We start from the raw sequence: 24079 nt of genomic DNA on the forward strand, positions 1-24079 counted from the left end.
TTGTACATCCCTGCCGACAGTTTGGCAGCAAGCACTCGAGACACTTCTGGTGGTTTGCGTTGAATTGTCCACCATTCGAGGCGAAGTTTGCACTTCCTCAGCGGTCAAGACTTCATACTGCGAGTCGAGTAGTTCCTAAGAAAAGGAAAAGTTATTAGCAACCGCAAGATATGTATAAATTGCAACAAAGTTGACATCTATCATGTGAACTTACCTCAGACCTCCTCCGCTTTTTTGGTGGTGTACCAAGCCAAAGGTTTTGCGTCGGTACAACGTCTGGCTTGAGGCGAGCGTACTTCACTTCCATGCCGAGGCTTCGAGCGACATCGAGGTTCATTTCATAATCTTCTGGTAAAAAATGATCTGTACACACGAACCCCGTCAGTGTGCCCATACCGCTGGGACCATCGCGGTTAATGGCTCGAAGCCAGGCGGCTTTTCGCTGGGGATCACTGGGCAACTTGTGGAACCGAACGTTACTTCCACTCCGGTACTTCGTGCTGCAATGTCTCACAATACACACGGATGGCATAGCGACCACTCCTCACACGCGCGCAACGCGCCGAGAACGACAAAAGCTAACGGGGCCACAACGTAGAGGAGCGAATAGCAAACACGATGGAAGAGGCAGCGAGTGACGGAAGGAACAGATTTGCATGGAAGAGCGTGGATTCCGGGCACACGGAAAGAGCCGAGCGCGAGACCAGCACGGAGTACGAGTCTCGTCTGCTTCAACGCTTGAATATTGCCCGGAAAAACACGCTTTCAGAGAGCATAGAGTACGGGCGCCGGCTACCAGCCCGAGGGTGTTGGAAGCAGGGTGGTCCTTCAACTCTTTTTTTTTTTTTTTTTTTTTTTGAGAAAGATAACGAAAAAGGCGTCGGGAAGATGGGGGAGCAAAACTCATTAGCTTTCTTCCGCACTACAATGTTTGAGTGCCGGTGAACGGGGTCTCCGCTCTTTTTTGAAATGGCACGGTGCAGCTTGCGGACCCGGTAAACGCTTTTAGAGAATTGCGAACATGTGTGTAGCATGCGCGATCGCTTCCCGTCCCGGCGCCTCGAAGAAGCACATGTGCACGCGACAACGCGTTGGGTGAAAGGGCCACCCAAGTACATTGTACCTACCTTTTCTTTTTTTCTTTCTGTTTCCGGCTTTCCGTGCAGTGCCATAGTTCAGGTCATCGAGCCAAAATAAAGAAAGCGAAGCTCGACACGCTATTCTCAACGATGCAGCGCGGAGGCGAGCAATATACGAGTACGTGCCGCGGCGCCCGCTCCTGAAACACTCCAGCCACTACACGAACTGAACACACTTGTCGATTTCTTCGACCTGAAACTGTATTTACATCGTATCTTTAATGAAGCCAAGAATGAACAAAATAAAAGTTACAGCAGCGGCCGCACAACCAGCACCCGTAAGGTGTATGCAGCGATGCTTTGACCTGGTAAGTTGTACCGGTGGTATGAAACTGCTCAAGACGTTGTTGTGCTCCATCAGGAATGTTCACAAAAAAAAATTAACGACAAATGAGATTAGAACCATTGTCATTTGGAGTACCCGGCGGAGAAAATCTGAACTTGAGCGTCGTCTCTCGCTCTGCTCCAGCGCGCAGCGAGAAGCAGACGACACCCGTCCTCCGCCGCCGCCGCCAACCACGCGTCACGTGACAGTAACGTGGGCAGATTGTTGAAGAAATGCGTTTGCGTGAGCGAATAGTTGATATACTATTTTCTTATTTTTTAACTTTAACAGGAGCCTATTATTTTAGGACAACAACGATTAATATCTGCGTTTCCAAACGGCTAACGATGACGTAGGCGAGTACTTCTGATTCCGGCCTACAGGGTCGCAAGGTCGCTTCAGGAACGCAAAAAAGCTGTGATTTCAGAACGGTATTATTAAATCCAGAAGCAATATTTCGGCGAGATATTTTAGAATCAGCGTGCCTAATGTTTACTGAAGCAAGGAAAATTACAACTGGGCAGCTACATTTTCGTTTCACGACCCCTTTAAGGGGAGACGCGGGTCGAAAAACGGCGATTTTCAGTAAAAAAGTCACTTTTGTGATTTTAACTGTTATAGCAACACTGATCCTTCCTCTTTTATATATAAAAAAATCACGAGCCGAAAACAGTCGCGAAATTATTTAAAGGCCGAGGCTGCAGACACGCAGCGTGGCACTAGTAAAACGCTGCTGCCACGCACAAAATACGTCACCCTACGTCGTCATAAACTAAGCAGAAGAAAAAATGTGCGCAACAGCAAGTGAAGCCTTTATAATACTAATTTATAACTTAAAATTGTGGCTTAAAATAAGTTATTGTTCATTTTCTTAATAATTTTAACTTATGTGTATCGGCGGCGTTGGCATGGCGTTGGCGCGTTGGTCATAGCGTTGGTCGCGCACTTGTACTGCTTGTACTGCTTGTACTCATGGCTTATTTCCCATGCCTATTTCAGTCGAAGCGTTTCGCGTACTCATGTGCTCATGTATCAAATAGTCCTTGCTAATCTCCTTGCTAATCTAGGAGGATTTGAGAAATCCGCGCTTGGTTGCTACAATCAAGTGCGGAGTTTGGACGCGCTTGATTGTGACGTACAGTTGCAGACGAAGTTTTTCTCGTGTAGTGCAATTTCTAGCTTCGCTCTGGGCTTCGGGTTCGGCTGTGCATTGTGCGCTTCATTCGACGCAAGGGAATTAGGCTCCCCGTGGGCTGCTTATCTCGTTGTTCTGCCGAAGGTATTCCGCCTTCAAATACGCAGTTGGTGCAGTGTTCTGTTCCATAGCTCTAAGGCTGTACGTTATGGCACTGCATTTATTTACCTCCGAATTCCTTTTTGCGGTCAGCTAGGCTACGCGTTCGCAATTAATAATTCAGTGTTTAATGTAACTGATAGAGACAGGAAATACAGGCTGTATGGCCGGTTAATATCGCTTGTCAGAAAGAAACTGCAGGCAGCAACAGCTGGTGAATATTCGAGGTTGCTTTGGTCGCCTTTGGTACTTATATGAAACTATATATGTATGACCGCGAACTGGGTTTGCATTATGGCTCAGCAGTGTGGCTGATCAGTCTGTAAGCCAGAAAAAACGGTACATATAATGCAAACTCCTGTTTTTGGAAGGTTCAGTTGTACTGAGTGTGCCCTGTATCTGAATTAACTCAGCAGTTTTCATGGAGCCTCCCCGCCCATACTTCTATAGTTTCCATCTTTCAGAGATTTGTTCAAGTCAGTGCAGTGGCATCGTCTTTTGACTTGTTATTATGTGAAAGTTGCGATATGGGCAGTATGGTATGTTTTTCATCGAGACACTGGCCCAGTCCAGAAAAAAAATTATGATTTTCAATTGAGGTTTGCAGTTGCAAAATTTCTAAATATGCTTTTGGCACAGACTCGAAGCACCAGTTTGAATAAATTGAACATTCCAATTAGGCAGTTCAGCTAAGGCTTCCAGTTTTGATGCTTATTTTGCTGGCACTGACCTGAAATGGCAGCTTCAAGCGGGCGACAGGCAAGCATGCATTCATATGACACATAGACCATAGGAACACTATATATGCCCGAAGAGTTGACACGATCTTTTCTTTGTTGGGGCTTAGCCTCGCACATTGGACCCTCCTCTTGCATTCAGTGGCAGATCTTCAGGAGTCAGAGTTCCTTCGTTTAATCACAACTTATGTGGTTATAGAAATTATGCAAACTACACAGCAGTTTAAGTTGTAACATTTTTTTATTGAATGTTCAACAGGGCCTTCCAATTGAATGTTCCGAAGTAAGTGCCAATCAGAAGTAGAGAAACCATTTGAGCTACCTGATTACATTCACAAATCTAGCTGGCATGTCTTAATCTATTTCATTCCTAATAGACACTTGGTGTCTTTTATCCTGGGGTAAATTGGCAGCACACTTGGCAAAGTTACTGTTCAAAAGCAATTAAATTACATTACCAATTACTTGCTAAGCCTTAAAAATATAATGAAATTGCTAAATACTGCTCCCAAAAAGTAATAACATTACAATTACTTCCGCAGAGCAAATTCCTTCTCATTAATTACTGTCTGGATTTCATCTGTATATAAACTTAGTAAAGCTTGTGAACAAAACTTCTCCAAACACTAGAGCACATTCTTTCATCTTCCTGCCAAATTCTATCCAGTAAGACTATTCCCTCCCCTTTTCCTACAGAACAGGCTATTAAAAATATAAGACAATGGCAACAAAAACAATCGTGGTCAAACACGCCGTGAACATTTCCGCCTGTCTCTTCCCCCAAACCCCTTGTTTGCCCGTGATGGCAAGTGTAACCAGGCGCCACTGTGCCTATAGCCAGTATGCAACAGTGAGTGCTACTGCACACTTTCAACTAGTTTTGACCTTCTTCCATTTTGCACCATCTGTCACTTCGATGGACCCTCAACGCCTTACATGTATACCTTCTGCTTAGAGAATGGTTGTGATCCGGAGACACAGGGCAGGTCTGAGGCCTTGAACATGTAGTTCTACTCAATTCTGTCTTTTTTTGCTTATCCATCACTGTGGGACAGGCTTGCTGCATGTCATTACTGTTTTCTTGGCATCGTACCGGGAGTACATAGTATGAAGTATAGAAACAGCAGTGAGTCACTTTAGTAAAAGTAATTTTGAAATGAATGACTTACTTTCAGTGCTTAAAGTCTGGCTCTATCAGAGAGACTCTAGAAATTTGAGCGCAATTGTTGAGGAGGAACTAAGAGGGTGAGAGAAAGGGCTGGCGGCCTTTGCACATGTTTCTATTTAAATGGGAGAAATTATATATATATATATATATATATATATATATATATTAAGGAGGTTTTTGTGATCATTTTATGACATGCACCTGAAAAAGTGATCCCTGCACTCTGCCAGCATGATCGATGATCTGTGATGTAAAGCAGCTTATAGTGAAACAACAAAGTGTCAGCACTTGTAACATATGCAATATTTCTTTAAAGCACTTTATATAGAAAGTACAATCTTAATTGCACATTAAATGTAAAATCAACTAAGTAAGCAATATATATGCTATAATTTTTACACTTCAAGTGAACGCAATGAAAATTAGCAAAAAATATTGTAAGAGCTACCAGCTTGGTTTGTCTGGTGACAAGTACATCATCTGAATAATATTGCGTGAGCATATTGACAATTTGCTTAGCTAGTACCAAAACACAGTGCGAACCGGCAAAACCGAAGAGATGGCATGTGAAAATACCTTAATTAGTTCCAGCCTCTATGTAAAGGACTAACTTTAGTTTTCTTCATCACAGGTTTTAGAAAATTCTAATTCTTACTAAAATTAAGTAATAATTCTTACAAAAACTTGCTGCAAAATTTTCTAACAATCATAAGCATTCTCTGATTGCCACTGAAAAGAATAAAATTCGAGGACACTTTGGCGACTAAAGTGATGAAAGGCGAAAGCCTGAGGGCTGCATTCTGCTACGCGACTGTTGCGCATGTAACGATGAGTGCTGCTACAAGTAAAGCAAGTGACTACTCTTTCACATTCTGCAAGTGCATTTATTCAGTGCATTCTGCTTGGCAGCGCAGTGGCAAGATCCTTGTATCTTTGCAGTTGTTCTACATTTACTGTTGTGTGGTTGATTTTACCAGGTGTGTGGCATTAATTAGTAATTATGAATGAATTAGGCATTAATGTGTAATTAGTAATGAAATAAATAATGTCATTTATTTGCAGTTAGCCATTAATTGATTAGTAAACAGTCATTGATTGCCATATGGCCATATAAGCCACGCATTCGCGCATACTGTGGTGGTGCTCTGCGATTGGTGGAGACCTCCATGACGTCATCCTGTCTCGACCGATCAGAGCTGCCGCAAAAGTGTGATACTTTGGCTGACGACAACGATGAGGCAATATAAAGGCCTTTGCCAAACGGATGCACCTGCTTCATATTCGTGCAGTGCTGGACACCAGATATATTCAAGTGCGGGGTGTCTCAGACCTCTCGTAAAAACTGATGAGGGTTCTCAGACACAATGACACCCCCCTGACTTTAAGTGATAATCTTTTCATGTATCTAAAATAATAATGTGGGCTATTGTGAATTGCACCTTTATTGTAATGCTAGTGTAGTGCATCTGGCAAGTATATTCCCACAGAAATCAGGGCTAGCAGCTGGTAATCGATATGCCTCCAAGAGTATATGATACCTATATGATACCTTGCTTGTGACCATTGATGAGATAGAAACTTCAAAAAGGCTTGAAATTGAATCTAAGACAGCAGCAAAGGTAGGAAGAGAGCCTAGTGGATTAGTGAACCAGCAGGAGCTCAAAGGCAAGATATCCAACAGTTAGTTGTAAAGGAATGAATTCCAGGAAAAGATATATGTAACAAGGGGACCCAGATAGCCAGGTGGGCTGGTTATTTGGAGGAAAACTATAGATGCCTTTGTCCTAGCTGTATAGTGAATGCGATTATGCTAATGATATGTAACTTGAAACTTACATGCCCTGGAGAGGCATGCTGTGTTGAACATTTGCATGCCTAAGAGAAACTGAGATATTTAATATTTAAAACATCTGCATTGTACCGTCATATATTTAATACAAGCTGTTTTCATAGGCAGTTGAATTTGACACACATTTAAGATGGCGCACATATCAAGCACATTAATTTGAGTGTACTAAAATTGCCCTTAGTAACTAGGTCTAGGTCAGTTATCCCCCATGAAAATAGACACCTAGTAGACTTTGTTCAAACATACCCATTTCAGCTGGAAAAGCACATTTCCAGCTGAATTTCTAGCTGGACGGCCATATTTTCCAGCTGGAAAAAAATGATATTCCAGATAGAGGCTTGACTGGAGGTGTAAATTTTCCAGCTGGAAATCTCAAAATTCCAGCTGGGCATGCATGATTTCTGGTTCCATAATCTAGCAGGAAATAGATGTCAGTCTAGCAGGAATTGCTTTTTCCCAGCCGGAAATCGCAGTTTTCCAGTTGGATAATTTCGGTACACGGTTCCATAATCCAGCAGGAAATGAGTGTTTTTTTTCGTCTGGGATGAGCTTTAACATCCTAGAGCGGCTCAAGCTATGCGACATGCTGTAGTGGAGGGCTTCATAAATTTTTACCACTTGTGCACTGACATCGCATAGCACATGGGCACCTCCAAGCAGTCTCCACAGCCGTGAATCGATCCCATATTCTTCAATAGAGCAGTCGAGCACCCAATCACTGAGCCATTAGGTTGGAGCGCTATTTAAATACTTATACTTACCATGTGGATTGTATATAGACATACGCACATCAAATGAAAAAAAAAAACAAGTTATCTATAGGCGGCAAAATGGAACTGCAGTTTCACTTCACTAGCTGTACCATGCATGTTCTGCAGCATACAGTTTTACTGATTCTGACAGAATGTATATGATAATATCGATAGTATTAATTGGTAACTCATGGATGCATTTAGAAACACTGAGCTTTGTTCACCACTTGATGCAGTATATAGCTACAGTAGAACCCCGTTGTAATAAACTCGGATATAGTAAAGTGAAACTGAAGTCCCAGTCCATCTTCCATAGACAGCTGTACTTTTTCCCCCCTTTATGTAAAGATAATTTTGGTAAAAATCGGTTATAGTAAAGTGGGCCTGGCCGCGGCGACGACTCCCAAGATATGACATTGACGCCCGCGTACTACCTAAAATCACGGGGAAAAGATATATATATATATATTTGTATTTCGAGACAAAAATAACACCGTGTCCTTTCAAGTGGCTTTACCACCAGACTTAGCAGTATTTAGAAGAAGCCGACTTTACAAAGACCTTGGAGCCGTGAGGGAAAGCACGCAGCGCGTAGGATAAAAAAGGAAAAAGCTGTCTACAAACATGGAAAGGAAGCGGCGCGGTCCGTTCAGAGAGTAAAGGAGAGTAAAAGTGTACCAAGAAATAGTTAAGGGGAAGAAACGGGCGAACATTCCCAGCACTGTGCAGCAGAAAACATGAGGCAGCGGTGGCAAGAAGTGAAGGTGCAACGTGTGTAGTTTTGCAGCATTTTATATGTTCTGTATGCTGATGATAAAAGCTTTTTCTTACTGATTCGTCCATATATAAGTAACCTATTAAAAAGAGGAAACATTGTTCTTCAGTCACGGTTAAGATCAAATGGACTTGTTAAAATTGTCAATAGTAAGACATCTCTTTTGACTTTTAAACTTTAAAGCAACTTTATCAATGCCCATTTTATTTACCTTAAAAATTAATAACAGAATAGAAATTATCTACAGCTTTAAATCGCTGAGCGTCATTTTTGATGCACATACAGAAGGAACAGAACAGATTACATATATTGCAAAAAGAGTGCCACAGTCTGTTGGTGTCCTTTGCAGATGTCTCAGAATTTTCTCCAAATCTAAAGTTGATAATCTACAACACAATATTTGAATCTTATCTTAACTATTGTCATTTGGTCTGGGCCACTACATCAAGCACTAACATTAATAAGTTACTAATGCTTCAAAAGAAAGTCATTAGATTAATTGTCGGGGACAGTTATACAGCTCATAACAGCAGATTTGTTTTCTTAAATATAAGATTATTTGCATTAATGTCCTCTCTAAATACCAGCTAGTATATTATCTGAGGTTCTCTTCTCCCACAGCAGCTGCTTTTCTTGTGTCCCTGGCTAAATTAAAACCAAAAGAGAAATATATCTTCACCCGATGCACTGCATGATAAATTGGTTCTGCCACCCTTAAGAATAAATTATGCAAGACACTGCAGGCACTAAAGTAGTTCTCATTGCCTCATTTAATTGGTAAATAAATATACTTCCAGGGTAAATGATTTCTTTTCCCCATCTCTGAGGGCACTGAAGTTGCATTTTGTCGTGAGTATGGTTGATGTACACCAACATTATTATTCCATTATATATACATATATACATATTGCCGTGTAATTCATTAGCTTTGTTTGCAAGCTCCCTTGTATGCCATTTTATTGTTTATGTTGCTTTTGCACTGGGTCACTTATACTTTCAAGCTACAGAGTGGTGGCTTTTTCGTCTGCGGTCGCTGAGTCACAACCATTCTCCGAGCAGAATTTAAGGTACGTGTGGCGTCGAGGGTCCGTCGAAGGGACACATGGTGCAAGGTGGTTGAAATTCAAAACTAGTTGAAAGTGCTCAGCAGCACTCACTGTTGTGTCAGCTATAGGCACAGTGGTGCCTTACACTTGCCGTCACGGGCGAAAAGGGGGGGAGGGGGAGGAGAGACAGGTGGAAATGTTTATGGCGTGAACATTACCAACTGCAAGCTGCTGTGGTCAAGTGTAAAATATATAATGTTCATTCATTCATTCATTCATTCATTTTATGGATAAGGAGACATGAAGCAGTAATCTACTGCTTTTGAGTACTGCAATTCCTTTATTTATATTTGCAGTCTTCTGAAAGTGAAGCTTCCAGTACAGCACGTGGAAAATATTATTTAAAATATAAGACTGAAGAGAAACAAGCCATATATATCTCCTGCTTGCTAACTTCACCTTGAAAATAAACTGACATCTGATGTACAGACCAAATGGCTAGCCAATTGAACTGAATTGAGCATAGAACTTGCTACAGCAAACAGCTCATGGTTACATTTAATGAAAACTCAAGTCCCAGTTCGTCTTCTGCAGACAACTGTAATTTTTTCACTTTTATAGTAAATACATTTTTGACAAAAATTTGAAGTGCGTCTGGCCGCGCCGACGTACTTCCCATGAATTAAAATATACCTATAGAAACGCAAAAGCAAAAACCAAAGTTTTTTAAACTCTTTACCACTAGGCTCAGCAGCTCTGATAAGCAGATATAGTAAAGAAATTTGCTGGTCCGAGTGACTTTACTAATTAAGGGGTTTTACTAGTACTTATTCAACCTGAATTAATGTTTTCAGGGCCTGCATTATACGAGCTCAGTCAAAAAAGACCAATTGGATATTTTCAACTGTAACCATTTAATTTTCCAACTGGAACCAATGGTGTTTCTTGACACTTAACCCATTGCAGCCAATAGGTGAGACCAACTGCACTCAGTGGGTCCAATGGGAATGTGCCAATGGTATGTATATACAATGGATCACACTCATTGCATACAATGGGTCCAACAGAACATACCGAATGGGACAAAAGGTAGACTGACTTACAATTTGCATGGAAACATGCTTGATGGATATCAAGGAGTACAGGCAAGCATACGTCTCGCATAAGAAATGCAATACTGTACAGTTTCACAGATGCATTATATAACACAAGATTCCATACACCCAGCAAACATACTTCTTAATTCCTACTCTCATGCTGGGGTCAGTCTTGCCATTCGAGTGTAGCTATTTCATTTAATTTTGTAGGCGCAGCAATAGTAAGAGGAAGAATTGTGTTTTACAGGTTAAGCTACTGATAGTCATATATCCAAACCAACTCGTCCAGTTTTCTGTCTTCCAGAAGTTAACTGCTGATTGTTGTTATTTTGAATATTGTGTTTGTTTTCTTTGTGAAATATGGAAATGTTCCCATGGATACACCCAGTGCAGTTGGCCAACCCAATTGGACTCAGATGGTAATTGTCTCACTGTGTGCATTTGGGTTTGATAAAGTGGGCTAACCATTTGGTAAAGATTAATTTAACCGAGTAATCATTTGGAACATATATGAACTGATTAATACTATAGTTATGCACAGATGGCACTCTATAGACTACTTTGCACAAGTAGTTGCAGGATCCAAGTGACCTATCAAATTGGAACCTACTGGAATGAGATTTTCAAATGGAATCAAGTGTTCCAAATAGACTTTCCAGTGGGTTCCTATGAATTCCAACTGGAACCCATTGAGCCCAATTGGGCTGCCTACTTGAAAGGAAAATTCCAATTGGAAAAAAATTGAGTGCATCAGTACGATTGACATTCCAGGGGGTTCCAATGTTTTTTCTCTTTTTTTTTTTTTACTGGGGCCACTTTAACTCCCTCTTTGCCATCGCACAGATGAATCGTAAGTGTATCATACTTTCTTGTGGTACACTAGCTTCGACTTTGACATTTGTTAGCACTACATGTTTACAGAATTTTCAACCTCTAGTTGCTTATTTCATCTGGAAGTTTTCTAAATGACATGAAATAAGGAAAAGTTTTGGTCATATATAAAAGATGAAAGAATATTTTCCAAGGGCCTTGAAAATGTTATTCTAAGCCACCTCGACATAGTCAAGCACAATATTTTATCAAAATCTTGGCATGGCTTTCGAAAGGGCAGGTCGATCCACCCTTCTATGGTTAAAACATTAAGGCTGACATATTCACTTTTGGCATTTTTGTTTTATTTATTATGCCATGTGACTCTTAATAAATTAGATTGTTATAGTGTCCATGCTCTTTTGCAATCATATCTAACCGGCTGAACTCGGTACATTCACATCAATGGCTATCATTCTAATTTGCTATGCCAGGTGAAAACCTTAACTGGTCTAACTGGTTAAAGGAACAAATTTCCAGTTAATCGCAGTTAAATTACAGTTGGGGATCCATTGTTATCCAACTGGGATGAACTAGAAATTTGTTCCTTAAGCCAGTTAGAGGGATTTGCACCTATGTTTCACAAGTCAGCATTCTTGGGCTGTTCTTAAATCTAATTTATACATAAATGATCTCATGCATCAACATTTGTTTGTTTTTTAGCTCAACTAATAAACTTGATATGTTTGAAATGGCTAACGACTAGTGCACTGTAAAAACTACTTGAACTACCAAATAAACAGCCTAAAAATTGATGAAACTAAAATCGAAGGGATTTTATTTGCTCCTAAAAACAAACATGTTTCCCCAAGCCTAAATTTAAAATTAAGAAGTCATGAAATAAACGTTGTGATACAGCATAAAATCCTAGGTGTATATTCTCAAGTCAGCTGACATGGGATAGTCATATTGAGCAGGTATCCAAAAAACTCCTGTTGTAGGTATGCCCTCTTTCAGACCCAGAATCAAGTTTACCATGTCATATTCTGTTCCCACCTTAACCATTGCATGCTGGTATGGAAGGCAACTACTAAAAAAAAAGACATCAGTGCACTTCTGCCTCTAGAAAAAAAAAAAAGCCGTTTGTTTCATAAACAATTACTGTCAAGCTTCAACAGAGCTAACGATTCAGCATCAAATTGTCTATCTATATTATTTCTTTATAATTTATTATTACCATCTTTTTATCATTTGCACTTTAATGTCAGCAATTTAATAACCCAATCAGGGGCAACATTGTTTTAATATTTTGTACCTGTGAAAAAGGGATGATTTGACATTGCCAAACTAATTACCTCCTTCAGTCTTTTAACTTGTACAGTGCTGGTTCTACTAAATAAACTGTATTTTTCCAATATCAACCTTGTGAGTGACAAAGTTTTGTGTTTAATATTTCTAGAGGGGCCTGTGTTTTCTATTTTACTGTGCATTGCATGGTACCTTGTTCACTGAACCTATAAATGTGAATTTCGTGTGCATTTTGCTATGTTATTTTAGGAATAGTAATGTTGCATATTGTCGGTACTTTGGTTCATCTTTCATTTAATGCATGCACTCAGAAAAGGCTGAATTTCTTCATTAGAAACTTCTTGTTTGAACTTTTGATAATTCTGTCACTGCAGCCTCCCTTACCTCGTCCTAAACTGTCTCTGCAGTTTTTTGTCCGAGAGTTCATAAATGAAATGTTCAGCATAAATTAGATGAATTGAATTACAATAATTTGAATTACAGCTGGGCTTTTGAACGGGAAATCACTTCTTTCCAGCTGGAAACCATATATATTCCTGCCAGAATGACAGTTTCAGGCTGGATTATTGAACTACCTATCCATGTGAAAAGTATTTTTGTTTCCAGATGGAAAATTTACATCTCCAGTCAAACAGCTAAACAATTTTTAGCTAGAGTGACTCCAACAAGTCATATAGTGACATATATATGATCCTGCACAACACTAAACAACATATACAACTCGGTGCACTCGCGTCGATACCATGCATGGAGCCAAGCATACAATAACTAGGCCATAATTAAGAGGTGCTATATAGTACTTGGTTTTATATGCTAGTGTACTGACTGTGTTTGTGTGATATTATGTAGATATGTTAACGTAATGCTTAATGTCAGACCAGGTGATTCATATGAGTGAGTGAAAATGAGTAGCCAGAGCCCTCTGCTTTATTGTTTATGTAAATAGAAAAAAAAAGGGTGCCCCACGGGGTGATGAATGGGTAGTAAGCAAACGTTTCTAACAAAATACTATATCTGTGCATGCGCTCTGTTGCAGGCAGAATTTAAGAGATTTAGTTGCAAAGTACTGTTAGTTAAAAATGTCTTCGCGGTAAGAGACAGGGAGAAAATTCTGCAACCCACTGCTTCAAGTATATTTTTATTATGTTGTTTTACAGTTATTATTGAAAAAGTGCATAACGATGTAGAGAAGACTATATCAAAGGGATTTTGCTTTGTAATGTTAAATAATGTTTATAATACAACATAATGATATTCTTTGATAATTTATAACAACATAATAATTATAACATTGAAAAGATCAGATAATTACTTATGTAACACAAACAATAATACAACTTACACAATAGTTTTATTATTCTAATGTTGCTACCAGCTGAAGAATTATTTGGCAATTGCTGATTTGCTTCTTGTTCATTGTTTATTGGCATAGATGAAGCATGTATCTATGAGCGGAAACAGGTCTTGTCATCACCTTTGCATGCGGTTCACTCTGCGGAGCAAGCACTTTACATTAACATGACCAAAATATGTGCAGCAATCCCGTCCTTTGAGCTAAATTGTAGAATATATTTGTAGCAAAAGTTATAAATTTTCAACATGGATCTTTTTTATTACATTAACCAATTCCTATCACTGCTTTGCCGGCTTCCGCCCACGATGCAGCATCACAGGCAGTGAAGGGGATATCGGGTACTTTTTTGTAAAAAAATATCATAATGGGTGGGCTTTACAGCAACATAAGTTGACATGCAGAGAAGCCCCCTGTTTGTATACCGAAGACGTCCTTGCATTCCATCATTCTACAGTGTTCCTTTTTCTTTTCTCTTTCAAAAACAGCGTACCTGGAAAATCATTGAGATGGGGCAGTAAGTAAATATTTTCCAGCGCTGAAAAATTCGGCAGATATAATATGTGCCGCGTGACTATCGTTCAACCCGCATGCATTAAATAAAGATTTTAGTTTTTTATTATTATTTTGCGTAATCACCACAGCTCGTTTCGTAATATATTCAACCAGCTGTTACGCCCAAATGCGAGCACCCTGTTCTTTCTGTGGTACATATGTCTCACTTGTAATATATGTTATAGTGCTCTAGAATATTGGGCAGTGTGACGACCGGCGCCGGAGAGCGGGCCGCTTTTGCGATGACAAGAACCGACTCCCGCGAGAGGGCGCGACGTGCAACAGGGGTGCCACGTTCGCCGCTCGGCGCGTAGCGGCCGCGGGATAGCGGGGGTACAGAGGAGGGGTGCGGTTCTCTTTGAAGCTATTTTCAGACGCTACGCAATTAGTGTGATAATTAATAAAGAGGCGACTTATTCCAGGGGCTTAAACTGATCCCTGCCGTTTTTTCTGGAGACATTGGGCACGCTTGGGTAGTCCTTCGGAGCAGCGCGCTATGTTTGAATCGCCATCTGAAACTCTCAATATTTCTTCCTGCGGACAGTTACAAATCGTCCAGATGAGCAATTTGTACTTAATGTTTGCAACGAAGCGTGGTGTTTTGCATTCGTTTTTCCCGTAAGGGAATAAAGGGTACTGCACAGGAGCGCTATTAACACGCGGAGAAAAACAGTGTACATGCGAATTAAAGCTTGTGCTTCGTAAGGCCTCTTTAGGAACACCTATTTTTTACAAACCTTATTTACGAACACCTGCTTACATTTTGCAGCTTGCGCTTATTAATACATAACAACGTTTATCTTAAATCGTCACTAATCTGTAATATATCTCTTTAATCGGTGTTCTTTATGTGCCCTAATCACCGCTTATATAAATTACAAATACAGTGTGCGAGCAAAACACATTTATTCACTACCGTACTAATTTAAAGCACTGTGGTATTTACCGGCAAAAAAAAAAAAATAAACAAGGTATACGCGACTCAAGGATTTATTCTTTGTTCGTTAACATATACGTATATCACGGATATTTGTTTGCGTGCCACTAACCAAATTGTGAACCAGCTGTTTAGATGAAAAAAAAAAAAACAAAAAGTCAAGTACAGCTACGGCATTACTTCAAATAAAATGTCAAAAATTAAACCTGCCACATACGTAATAGGTTCATAGTGGGCACTTGAGTGCGGACGCTTTACTGGCATCAAATGGTACAGAGCAAACAAACAAAAATAAAAGCACTGATAATTACGCGTCGAATTGGCAGGTATGATGCAGTTCTTGGCGCGCACCGAGAGAAAGCGGAAAAATGCGAAAAAGATGACGAACACCTAATACGCAAGCAATTAAAATAATGCCGAAATCAAATGCGGACATAATACGTGTTTATTCTTTGAGTGTGGTATGAAATATGAGTAATCGACTGGATATACTTGCAACTACTGCTTACCGGACTATATATAATCGGGCTACTTGCCGCGGGTGCTCTTTGCAGTACTAACCAGACTATAATTGTTAACACGGTTGATATTACACGTGAAATACTTCCAAGGGAATTTAATTATTTTCCTTTTGGGAACTGTTGCCGTGATTCGCTTACTTCGCAAAGAGCGAAGCCGCAAAAACACTATAAATTTTATTGCTTCTAGTGGGAGCTTTTCTGGTGCTCCAAGTAGGTAAACGTTTTGAACCTTCACATTTTACAGGAAGTTTTCAAAATCTGAAGTGCAAAGCAGCCGAAAAGGACCGTGCATCGAGGCAAATTTTTGAGTAAATTGCGACCTAGCTTCGAACCTATAACGCTATTTTTGTTCGTGGTGAGAAACCATGCCGGCCTCACAACCTCTCTTTCGCAGAAGGATGATCTAGCGGAAGCGAATGAGCGTATACCCTATAGCCTCTGCGTCCTCTATTTTCCGTCGTTATTTATTTTTCAAAGGTATTCATTTTTTTTTTTTGTATGTACATACAACAGGACTAGAGCGATTTTCTGGAGGCAATCACTTGCATATTACCGGTGGCTTGCGTACCTTAGATTGGAAACATTTTCTTGAACAATTAGGTCATCTCTACCTCCATGCCACATTTAATTCATTCCAACTGAATGCTGACTTCTCTTGTGGCTTCAGTGACGTACTGTAGTCGGCATAGTTGGCGTGGGAAACAACGGAATATACCATTTTGGACTGTTTTGATAATGGGGTTACTGTGACCAGTTTTAGTCAGCGCTCGAACGCACGTGTTGTATGTTTCACTTCTTCATACATCCTGCCTCCAAACTGCCCTCTTTTCAAAACGCCTACATTCCTGGACGTGAATTAGGTGCTTTAGGAATGCTAAAGCAAGCTGTACGGCGAGTGAAGCGTGCTGTGCGAGTCGTACGCCGGCCCTCTCCAAGCTGTTTTCTTCGGAGCCAACTGTTATGTTATTTCCCCGAGGTGTTGCCGACGGCCAAAATGGAAAATAAATTAGGTGATTGCTAACAGTACTGAGCACCGTTAACCGGCATATTTGTAAAATCTTGTCGTGAACAGCTCGAGACGACGCACAAGCAAACAAGAACGTACAGTCCGCGCGGTATCCGCCCCGCCGCACAGCGCGCATACGCGGGCGCTCGGACGGCTGACACACCAGTTGCTGGTGGCGCCCTCTGCGCTGCGGCGCCTCCGTCATCGCAAAAGCGGCCCCTCGCTCCCATGCATTTCGCGGCGCGGTCGACACACTGCGCAATCTTCTAGAGCACTATATATATGTGGCACATATGATAACAGGCCGCGCGCACTACCGCGACCCTAGTGTGATTCGCATTTCATATAACCCAGAATTGCTTACACGGAAGCTCTACGGATAATATATAGCTACGCTTCGGCGTCGTTTGGTCGGACGTCCTGTTCACTGCAATTCTCTGAGACACTCGAAGTTGTATACTATCTCGTGTCACGGCCGGTCTCGAGGGAGAGGACGCGCGCTCTTTCTTACGGCCTTCTCAATCGCTGCGGGAACAATGGGAACTTTTCTCCTTGAGCTACGCTCTCCGCCACCGCAAGGGGCGCGACCTGCTCACTGTTCGCTCCGCGTCTGCTTCAGCGGCGGCGGGTGGTTTTTGCCTGGTTTCGTGTTGTCGCTCGCGAGTTTCGTGGTGAGTGCAGCCCCGAAATTAAAGAGCACAGAAGGTAGATGCTGCAGCGGCATGTCGTCAACGTACCACACGTGAACGGATATAAAAAACACTGTCGTTCAGCAAACGTTCGACAAGCATGGCATACATTGCGGCACGGTAGCTACTTTTGTTCATTTTAATCCGAATTTTTCCCACAAAAAGAAAACTGAATGAGCAGTGATCACATCGAAGCTTCTTCAAGGCTAACAAGACAACAACTCGTCTGCAACAGCAAAACCGTCTTTCAGCGCTAGATGCGAACCATTCATGTAGCACCGAAGATGAAAATAATTTCATAAAAATGTAATGTAAATTGCAAAATGCTTGCATGATATAAAGTATTAGTATAACAGTCAAAGTAAACGTTGTAGGGTTGAGTTTTAAGTGTTATCACAATTCATATACTTGGCAATGTGTGGTATTATAAACATTATTTTAATTTTGCAAATAAACATTGTTTTAATGAAATTTTTACATGATATTATGCTTATTATGAAAACAAAAAATGGTTGATATTCATGACACCACTTGTGCTCGAAGTGGTAAAAAAAGGCCAATAAATGATGAAGGTGATACTCGATGAAGTGACTTACAAATGAGTTCACCTGCTATATCGAAAGTATGCAAGAAACTTCTAAAGCGTTACAGAAGGACACTCTCACTGAAGGCTCATTTCAAGCCTTATATAGCGACACATTGAGGCTCTCTTCGGGAAAGTAAGGTTAATGTGCGGAAGGGAATGACATGTGCATATGCCAGATGCGAGGGCCGTAACAGCTAGCGGCACATGACTACATGACTACATTGTCAAGACGTAGGTTTCATCTGAGAGCAAAATCAAGGCACGGAAGGAAGTGATGGCATCTCCTACCATCCCATTTTCCACTGTCACATATTCCGGTTCACCTTACGTCGCTGGATATATCGTTTAGTTAATCAACTTCGGGTGTGACGCTTGCGCTATTCTTCTTGAAACTAGCGAAACAAGCAGCCCCATGTAGTACGCTCTTCTACGAGGACAATGTTCTAATAGACTGCATTATCCGAAACCAGAGCTTGTTGCCCTATTGGACAAACTTTTTTTTTTTCGAAAAAGCTGCCGTGCACATACTACACACAAATGTTCTCGAAGGTACTTAAGATCCTGATTCAGTCAGCATTTCAGAACTCAACACTGAGCTGCCAGAAAGGAATTGACAACAGCAATGTTATTAGGTCCGTTCCTTTGATATTTAAAAAAATTCTCAGAATTCTTCTTCTCAATTAATTATACCAGGAAAGTGACAGAGAAGACCGAAAGGCCAACTCCTTATGTGCACAAGCCGTGCAAGAAGATTTTGAGCCTGAATTTTCTAGACGCAGGTCGCATTTCGATGAACTGATGAATATATAGTGCAATGTGTAACTTTGAAGGAAAATTTTTTTATTGTTTGCTGCCTTTTTCGATTCTGCTTAACTGTTTATGCCCATTTCATTGATTAAAAGTAGTCGCGAGACTGCATATACATCTTCGGTCCTTCAACCACTACACAAGTGAAATTTTTACTATATGAGTAAATTTTTGTTATTTACTCTGAATCTGAGACGCGCCATGAATTTTTGCCGGTGCCTCTTCTGATCTAAACGAAAACGGTAGCGGTTGACAGAATCTCCACCCAGTAGTTCTTCATGCACTCACGTCAGGTTGCGCTACACCTGCTTAAAACATTCAAAGGCAGATTGCATAGCCTGGTAAATTTATTTTTGTACAAAAATTATAGGTAAAAAATGTTGAAGTGTACCCGAAGCTTCATTCGACCGTGCACGGCCGCACTGACGAAGGAGCGCGCGCGTGAGCGGATTGTTGACTGTTTTATTCCTCGTACACGATAAATGTTCGATGTTGATGACGGACTTTGTATAAACCATAAGGGGCGAAATGTCAGGACCTGCCGGTTGCAACTGACGCGGGCGAAGCTAAAAGCGAGCGCGCGTTTCCCTTGCGCGTGAACGGCTGTAGCGGAGGAGCAGCAGTAGGGCGGTGGCGACCCCACCGAGGCGCGGCGGGCGGTTGAAACAGACCCCATTGGAGAGGCCGTAAGAGAAGAGAAGCGCTCTCTCCCTCGAGACCGGCCGTGCTCGTGTATGGTGTCGTGTCTCCCAGGCCGCGTCGTCTGCCATCTCAGCTGCAGCCATGGATGGTATAACAGAATCGGCAGGCGAAATCTAAAACACACCATCTATGCGGACCTTTATAGAGCCTGAAATTTAATTTTTAAGTGCAATATTTTCATTTGCGGTTGCTTTCTTTTTCTTTTTTTTTTTTTGTCAACAAATGGTACAGTGCGGCACTGCTGCAAGCTACTTTCACTGCGGGACGTATTACAAATGGCGGCGCACTGTAGTTATAGAGGATATTCTAGGCACTATATAGAGGCTAGTCAAATGTGCTAGCCTCTATAGTGTCATGTCTCTTTCCAGGGACCATTACCACATTGAGAACACTTCCCGCATTGACTGTTTTGGTAAGGCTCTCTTAGCATTACTGAAAGTTATATAAAAAGAATTCACAGTGGATTTATTGCATCAGTCATTTATCGTAAAATTTGCGCGTAGATACTTTAATCATTTGTGCTCCCGGTTGGGATACACGTCGTTGGGATACAAGCGGGACAGTGTGTGTACTTGCGAGGTTTGTGTACAGTGCGAGTTGCTTACAGCCCCTTCGGTCACGTCTTCTTCAAGTGTGCAGTGCTGTACTTAAAGTAGTACGTAGTACATGTTAATTTGGTGCGGTAGCTACCCTTATAGCTACTCGCTGTTGCAGTATTTTTTTTTTTTATGTTGCTTTCCCGAGAACTGGCCTTCATATGTAAGTGCATCGTTGTTGCTTTCAGCTGTTTTAGGCACAGCCTGCCTGTATGCTAGCACACCGTTTGTTGTGTATGCGTCGCCCCTCTGTACCTGTGCACTGCAGAGAAGCACCAGGGCAGATCATCACTGTATTTTAGTTCATGTCATGGGCTGCCGGGACTTCATGTACTGCCTTGTTGTACATGCTTACATTTTAGTTAACTATTAATTCGTAAAATATAAACAAAGGTTAACTTTTCTCATATAGCTGTAAATATTTCGTCATACTGTCTAGGATGCCAAATGAGTTGTTGAAATGTCTGGATGATGCTAGAAATATTTTGATCCTTGTTTACCCTTTTGTGCTGTGCTACTACCACAAATTCTGAACAGAACCAGTCAATTCATTTTCTATTGCTGTCCAAAAGAACTTCAGTATACTTTCTTCATCAGTTTAAAAGCACTTCTGCTTGTGTTGCCTCATATATGTTCTGTTTTCACCCAGAACCTCTCCACCTTCCCCAGTACTTCAAGAAATAAAAGTAGTCACTGAGCCGAGCTTAATTGTCCTTTGCTACTTTCACTAGAAAAACATGACCCTGCTCGTCCATGTCATGGGCACGGTTAATGCAGACTTTGCAGAGCATGCTTTTCTTGTCTGCAATATTTGGGCATTTTCAAAACATATTCATCATTGCTCGTAGCAGGCATGCCCATGTGGACTAAAATACTGACTCTTCTAGAAATGAGCCCCACCTTGGCTTATGTGTCATGACATCAACTGTAGTTGATGTTGGGACTTGAGTCACAGGTGCTGACTCTGTAACTACAAAAGGCCTCAATTCAACCGGAAAGGGCATTCTTACACATCTTTTGACTGTGGACCAGTGCACTTGTGCTATTTCGAAAACATGAAAAAATACAGATCAAAACAGGATTGGTGTGCTGGGTGTCTAAATGTACAGCAGTGGACAGTAGGTGCAGCAATTTCACAAGAGTCCATGTGCCTGGTACGTTGTCACAAGAATGCACACAAAGAGACATATATATTACTTTGGTTGTTTTTATTCTAAAAGTCTTGTGAGCTTGAAAAATTCCTTTATGCCGACAAAAGTATGTTCTCTGTGCGAGTTCAAAGTGTTGTGGTGGTGCCTGCTGGCCACAAGGTCAAAAGACATGCATAGAGAGAGAGAGACCCTTTAATGAAGAACAGAGATTTTAGCCGTTTAAATTTCTCTGACATGCTACTCTGTGTAGGAAGGGGAATTTGGGAGGTAACGATGGAAAAAGAATCCTGAGGAGATTAAAAGAAATGAAGAGGGAGATAAAATGCAGCCATTAAGTGCGTTCTAAGGTGCATCGTGGAGTCATGGTATAAAATGAAATGATGAAATGCATAGTCCGATAAATGTGCTTATAGAGTTCACAGCGTGAAAAATGCCACAGTGTGACATTCAAGGTGAACTTAGTTTGTCTAAAAGTCCAATGTCTTTCAAATACGTAAATAAAAAGTTTGTTGCGAGTCTCTGTTGCCTAGGGCAGGCTGAGAGACCTAAAACAATGCCCATTGTTAAAGGCACTGGGGAGAGCTTTTCTATGCTATGTTCGTAGTATGCACGCTCGTCAGCATATGCAGGACACTCAAAAGACATGCACATGTTTATTCAAAGCTTTAGGCACTAAAAAAAAATTATTACTGCTTAAAAGTGTGCTTCCTGTCATAGCAGTATGTGTACACATGCATGTCCTTTTAAGAACCAGCTGGCAGTAAATTTACTACTAGTAGATTATTATACCTACAGCTGTATGCGCTCACATTTTCTGTGATTCAGTTAACTTTTTTTTCAGCCGTATAATGTGCTACTCCTGTGTGGGTAAAGAAAGATCACTTGGGGTTTACTTCTTTAGTTAATGGGTTTAACGTCTCAAAGCATAGTAGAATGGTCCAGAAATTTCAACCACCTGGGTTTTATAACGTGCACTGACATCGCACAATCCAAGGGCGCCTTGGTTTACCCATCACAAAATGGGTTGCCGCGGCATGGAACTTAGGGTCTACCTCAGTCTTTTTGTGAGCCCAAGTATTCAATGTAAGTGTAGTTAATGCAAAAATGATCATACTTAGATCTGTACTGTAACGAAGAAATGCTGCTCTTTTGCTGTTATATACACCTGAAAAAAATTTTTAATGTGGGAAATTTAATAAAGCAAGCAAGAACGCTAGTTTGGCGTAGTTTATTTTGATATACGTGATATAAGGTGTATGTAAATGACTTTGTATCTTCTTGCCTGCTGTTCCTTGTATCGCTTAGCGCAAGTTTCTCGGCATTTGACAACTGCCACAAAGGACCAGGCCTGCTATTTTAAAGCAGATTGAAGATCAGGACAGTTTACATGGTTAAACCACATGAGAACATATGTCGCTGCTGATGTCACACGCACATTTAGTGTAAGCAAACACAAAGGCAGGTAAATTTAAGACAGATGATGTCACAGAAACAGCCGAAAAGTGGCCAGCCATGCCACCTGCCAGAGGCATGCTGTGAGGTGGGCCGTAATGTGTGCTTCTCAAGCTGCCGGGAGTGACATAGATATAAAGCCCAACTTTAACCAAGCCGTATGAATGTGCTTATGTGACCTAGGGTAGCATGTCTAGCCTGGGACTCAAAAGGCTATTCTGATCTCACCCTCCCATCTCAATGGCGAAGCTAAAGTTAGCAGCACTTGCCGATTCCACCGTGACGTGCGGTCTTGTGACGTCACAGGAGTCACCTGTTCATGTCACCTGCCAACTGCAAGAGGCATCCTCAAATAGTTGAAGACAAAGGCCACGGCATCAGACGTACCTCACATCTTTATTTACCCCATGCTTTTGCAGTAAATTTGAATTCGGCATAATTTTTTTGCTTTATCTTGGTTATTGAAAAGTCCTACCTTTGTTAAGAAACGAAGGTGCCATTTAAAAGCACTTTATGAAGCAGAATGTATATAATAGGTCACAATCTTTTGACTCTTTTATGAGGCACAAATAGCCCAAAACTCAAGATGTATGTTAGGTGAGGATGGTCTTCTCTGCTTCCCTGAGAAACTTTGGCAGCTTCAAAAGTTCCCCATTGTGCAGCTTAACTGCACACCCCAAGGCATGGGGTCCTTTGACCAACCATGCAGGTAACCTGCCTGCAACAAGTGTGCTACAAAAGCTTTAGTAAAAGTTCACGAGGAATCTGTGCTTGGCTTACTGACTACTGCTGTCAAACCTTATAGGCCACAATGTCATGCAAAAGGTGCTGTCACAGATACCAAAGCCAAGGGAGTAAGTAGACAGGGCATTGCGACAAAAGCAAGCATTTCTGAAGAGTAACAAAATCATAGGAAGTGCCAGGCAACTCTACTCTTTGTTCTTGCAGAGAATCAGGGTCTGCCATTATGGTACTCTCGGTGGAGTGACACAAAGAAAAAAATGGGGGAGAGTACTGCTCTTCATAAACATAATTCAACAGAAAAAAAAAAAAAAAAAAAGCAATTGTAACAATGAGAGCTTTCCATGCTTACCAGGAAGGAGGCATTATATGAAAGTGTTCTTTCTGTCAGGATAGCTTTGTAGATGGTGCCCGCCTGCCACCGTCTCTCGCCTTCCTTCGCCATTGTCATTGCATACAGTGCATTAGGAGTGCACAGTAACTGTTCAAGCTTTGCAACCTGTCACCAAAGTTGCAAGATCACTTGACTGGGTGGCAGCAGTGCCCTGAGCACTGCATGGGCTAAGATGGCCTTAGAGCTTGGGTTTAAAGTTGCGGCTCCATACGCAGAATTCTATATGGGGTTTTATGGCGCATAAGCAACTGTGGCTATCACAAATGTCTTGGCTTTTGATTCATTATTGTC

The sequence above is a fragment of the Amblyomma maculatum genome, chromosome 7 (assembly GCF_055883805.1).
Source record: "Amblyomma maculatum isolate TAMU_Amacu chromosome 7, ASM5588380v1, whole genome shotgun sequence".
In the NCBI taxonomy this organism is placed as follows: Eukaryota; Metazoa; Arthropoda; class Arachnida; order Ixodida; family Ixodidae; genus Amblyomma; species Amblyomma maculatum.